This window comes from Sceloporus occidentalis, unplaced genomic scaffold (genome assembly GCF_023333645.1).
Source record: "Sceloporus occidentalis isolate IW3139 unplaced genomic scaffold, rSceOcc1.0.p SCAF_127, whole genome shotgun sequence".
In the NCBI taxonomy this organism is placed as follows: domain Eukaryota; kingdom Metazoa; phylum Chordata; class Lepidosauria; order Squamata; family Phrynosomatidae; genus Sceloporus; species Sceloporus occidentalis.
In genome coordinates this window covers 128,930-134,574 of record NW_028317107.1, presented here as the reverse complement: position 1 = coordinate 134,574, position 5,645 = coordinate 128,930, and positions in this window count along the sequence as shown.

The following is a 5,645-nucleotide window of genomic DNA, read 5'->3' as shown; positions in this document are numbered from 1 at the left end:
GTTGGCTGCGGAAACAATAAGCTTAATAATGTACGGATACGTGTCAGCCAATCCAATTATAGTTTGTACATTTTGCCGGGATCACTTAATTGTCTTGTGGCATAAAAAGCACGCTTTGGTAGGTTGTTGCCATAGAAACCGAAAAAGCATCTGAAAGGTCTTCTAAGTTGTTTTATGTGATTAAACCTTCAGAATTAATACGTTGATTGATCTGGGACCGCCCACCGATGTTAGAGGGACCGCCCGCCGATGTTAGCGGGACCGCCCACAGATGTTAGAGGGACTGTCTGCCGGTGTTAGAGGAACCGCCCGCCAATGTTAGAGGGACCACCCACCGATGTTAGCGAAATCTGCCCCATTCTGAAAATGGAGGTATGGCAAGTGCGCATATGTAGTCAGCGGCCGCTGGCCTTAAAGCACCAGGGCCGCCTAATCATCCCCAGTCCTGCTCTGACGCTCACTAACAGGGGGGGAAAATACCTTTTATGCACAGCCCAGGGGAGGCCGCCGAGGATTACGGCTGTCTGGGCTTCCCCTGTAAACGGAGAGAACATCTCCTCAAAGGCTTTTTAAAATGACAGAAGTAACAACCGAATCGTATTACCTCTGTGACTCCGGGAAACAGATCAATGCGTTTGAAGACGGAACGCTCTGCAAACAAGCAAATAAATAAAATAAATCGGGGGCCGCTCTGGATTCCAGAACGTTCTATCGTCTGCGCGTTTCCTAATATCTAGCAGACAAGCAATTCATCATCCAGGTTACAGATGGGTATAAGAACAAGCATTTCCGTCGGGTTTATTTACTCTGGGAAACAAACACTATTAGCATATAAAATATACAGATCCCACTTCTGCTGGGAGGCTGTTCCACTTACCTACAACCTTCTGAGTAAAGTAAAACTTCCTTACGTCTAAGCCTCGGACCCTCTAGTTAGATTACCGTAGGTGCACTTATAGCATTACTTTTAACATACGTAGCCTGGATCTCCTTACTGCTCCCTCGGAGGTGTGACATCATAGCCCAGTGATGTCAGGGGCTGCGCAAGTGACCGTGGCACAGCTTCTAGCACAACTGAATTCATTTAGTTTTTATTTATTTATATATATATATATATATATATAGTGCCATCACATATAGTAGCGTTGTACAAATGAATCTACTAAAACTAGCTATAACTTGTGTGGCTTGTTTGAAATATTACGGAATTAGTCAAAGGGCGGATGAATGCACGATCCTGCTGGTCGGTATACTACAGATGATGTTAAATATTTACTAACGTACCATAAATAAATAAAAACTTTGGGATTTTGTAACACTAACGGCCTTGAATATTTTGTAAATATTTTTCTGATCGTAGCAAAGCCCCCCCACACCTAACTATTCTCTTAGCGACATGAAGATTCTATTGTAACTTTCATTAAATATATATATATATATTATAATATATTATATGTGAATACGGTATATATATATATTATATATATAGCTATATGGCATTTAAAAGTTTCATGCGGAGGTGGCCCGACAGGTTTTCCTCCGTCTAACTGCAACTCCCATCATCCACAGCCTGGCCAAAGGGTGGCTAAGTGTCACTGGGGTTGTAGTTCCACAGCACTTCTAGAGTTAATATTTAGCTGGAATAATTCCTAAAGCTCCGGTGCATTAACCGTTTAAGAGATGTGGGCGAAAACTTTAAATGGAGCTCATGTGTGATTAATGCGACAGAGTGGCGAGTACGAGCACGCCGGGTTATTAGCGAGGGGCAGTAGGAACTTAACGATCCCGTCTCGGATTCTTAAACCAGACAGAGAGTCTTTACGGCTTCTAAATTTTCCAGCACACAGGGTTAAAGAGTGGCCCCTCGGGGCCAGGTGAGGTCTTCATTGACGGTTGAGGATACGCTGAACACTATCAGGGGCCCATGGGGCCAATGTTAAAACCCCATGTGACATTTGTGATACAACCCCATCCCATGGAAAAAGTTGTTAATGCCCCAGGAACCCTTAATGCCCCAGGCACCCTTAATGCTGTTTCTATAGGTTCTGTGTACTGCAACTCTCATCATGCTCAGACAGACAAAACAAATCCTATTATGCTCAGCCGAAAAGCTAATTCCCAGAAGGATGGAAAACTGGTGGCTCGGCTGTTATTGTCAAACGTAAATAATTTTCAGCCACCATCCAATCTGCCTAGACTGAGATTTCCTATGAATGAGCGTTATGAGTTCCAGCATCCTACCAACTCTGCTTGGCGGTGACTACTTGCACCCACTAAGAATTTTGCATTTTCCTAGAGCTGCTGCCTGACATATCTAGGTCCCGAAAGGCTACTGAGAACCTTATTACAGCTACAAAGCAAACATGGGCCGGAGACGCAGGAGGAGGGCAGAGGGCAATTGGTAGGCAAAGGATAAAGCTGGGAGAAAGGCAGGGGGTAACTGGGAGAGAATGCAAGGGAAAGGGGTATCCCAGGTATATCTTAAAACAGACAGGCAGGTAATGGGTGGCTTTAGAGGTGGGAGACAGGGGGTCTTATGCAGCTGGGAGGGAGGGGGGTTATGGGGTATCAGGTAGCTGGGGTTGGGGGGGTACAGGGGGGGGTTGGGGGGTATGTGGGTACTCACAGTGCTGGCTGCTCTCTGTGCCTCCCGTGCAATCCCAGCTCCTTTACATAGCTGTCACTGCTGGGGAGGGGAGGGGAGGGGGTGGAGAGCTGACGTCATGCTCAGGTCACAGCGTCACACCCTCTGCACAGAGCTGTCATTGCAATACTGGCAGGGACGAGGCCGGGGAGGGGGGGACTGCACATATAGCACGTGCTCTAATTAGGGGTGCTATTAAAAGTCAGGAAGGCCACTCCCACAAACGGGTTTACTAGGGATCTAGTACAGGGGGTATGTATGTAGTATGAAGGGGGCAATTTCCTGGGAGCCACAAAAAGCTCCATTTATACTTTTTTATACTTAAATAGTAACATAAAGGCCTTTTTCTGGGACACAGTAGAGATCATGTCAAGTTAAATATTAGGGCTCAGATCAGAGCCATAAGAAACTTAGTGTTTTAACCCGGTGGATGAGGGGTTCTTCTGCATGAGATCTGGGGCCCTCCGAAGTCAGGGGCCAATATCACTCTCCTCCAGACAAACCCAATACACGGGGGCACGTATCCGATATCTGCATTTTGTTTCGCACAGAATATAGAATTTTGTTAAATATAGTGTTTTTTTTAAGACAAAAAATCACAGAATACACCTGGTGTCTGCAGAGCTTCTTTGGAGCGGCTCTTTGGGTCAGACCCTTCTTCTTATCTCCAAACGGAAAGAATTAGGGTAACCATATATTTGCTGTATACCTCTTTAGTGTATATGCGCCTAGAACAAGAATGATATCACGCCAGACCTTCCATGGACCCCATGTTCAGAACTCATCTCGCCCTCCTGGATTGTCTATTATCGCCCCATAAATGCGACGAGCCGCCGTGTATTTGCCCGTTCAGAGCGTAGGAACATTTGTCTGCGGAGAATCCGTTTTTGGGGGTGTAACGCCTGTAAAAGTCACCTGCGATTACGTAAATTCCCGTTACTGTTATAAAGTGGACAAAGAGCTGGAGAGAGTTGGCCGAGAGCAGCGATGAGGATCACAAGGTTTTGACATCCCCAGCACCGGCCAAAAAAACAGAAAAAAATACGAACGTAGATCAAACGGGACCACATGACGCTGTCCCGGGGGGTTTCGCAATCCATTGAGAATTGGGAAATAAGCAGGTGACTGCCCAGGACACGGGGGCGACACCATAACGTCCTTTCTGATCTTAATATCATTCAAACCCAATCTGATCAACAGCATAAGAGCAGCGAATAGCGGAATTAAAGATTTTACCGCTTTTTTACCACTTTTCCCAAATATGACATTGTATCAGATCATCGTTACACTTAAGAAACGCTTGGAATGGAGTTAAAAAAAACCCAAAGCATTAATTATGTATTAAAAGCCAGATGTGTGCATTCCACTTGTTATTAGCTTTAGAATCGTCATCTGTCCTATGCCAATTTATTATGGCATTCTGGGTTTCACTGCACAGTCTGGTGTCACTTTACAGAGAAGGTGGTAGATACATAGAAGAGCCTCCCAGTAGAAGTGGTAGAGGGTAATACAGTGAGGGTATTAAACATGCATGGGATAGGCATACGGCTCCTCAATCTAAGACGAGACCAACGACTGATTAAGACCAACGGGCAGACTAGATGGTGGTCCTTAAAATCAATGACGACTCAACTTGAGTCGAGAGATAAGCAAAGCCAAGCTCAGAGCTCAAAACGGCATATTTAATTGTATGTTTTACTGTTTTTTTTAACCTTGCGCCGGTGGTAAAAGTCTTAAAAAGCATGATTTATTGGCTTCATTTTTGGTTTTCATGCCCGCTGTTTAAAATCGTGTTTTTACAGGAAAGCTGCCTGGTTTGGGACCCCTATGATTTGTTTTTGGGTTTTTTTGTGTATCTCCATACTTGGTTCTTTAAGCTATACCATTATTATATTTAAATCGAAAAAAAAAAATGCAAAATAACCATGACATGTACATAACAAACACTATAAAAGGCTTTATTGTAATAAAAAAAATAAATAAGCCAAAACATTAATAATAAAATGAATTTTCAGAAAAACAGGAGCCTGATATCTTCTTCATTTACACGTAATAACTATAAAAAAATCGAGCAGTCTGTGATGGTAGAATGTTCATTTTGTAATACAGCTAGATAAGGGATGACTACTTCCAGAAGGCTGTCGTCCCGACACACTAGTGGTTTAACTCGTCCTATGGGGTGCTGGTGGATGTCTTGAGGGTAGCTACAAAAAATGTGGATTATTAATTCTTCTGGAAAGGGTTTGGGGGTCAGCAGCAGCGCCATTTCTAGTACTCCTGTTGGCAAAAGACCTAGGGTGGTAGCCGCACAGACATTGGTAAGGTCACATCTCCAGAAGACAGAGGTCGGAGTCCTTCAGATGCCGTCGAGTGCCCATAAGCCATGTCCCTTGTGGACTTGGTAACGGTGTTAAAATCACACTTGGTTAGCGTTGTAAAGTTAATGGCCGTCCAGTTGTCCAAGTTCTGTTATGGACCCCTTCCTGCAACCCCCGCCCCCCCAGGTTGATCACACTGAGGTGACACAGATGATACATTGTGTCTCTTCCATTCTCAATTGTCTGTCCTGAGTGAAGGCCACTGTCTGTTTGTTCGAAAGTCTCACATGATCGTTTGAGCGAGGCTTTTACATGTCAGCAGGTTTCAACAGCTCTTTTGAAATACCAGGTCGTCTGACTGCCAAATATCCAGCAGTTGTGTACCTTTTATTACTTCACTCACTACCGTCACCCGTTTCTCCCATTTTACCTTTTCCAACCTTTTTTTTTACACGTGTCCTCCTTCCATTTAAGCTCCGAGAGAATGACCTTCTTTCGTTCTGTCCGCTGTGGTGACCTCATCACTATTGGGCCTGCGGTTCAATCTATAGTCTTTGTTGAGATGATGGAAGATGTCTAATTATGACCTGGCATGGAACGTTCACACTGGTTGGCACCAAAGCGCACAATTAAGCATCTCGTAACCCCCCCACACCCACACACACTCAGGTGCTGTTGGGTTT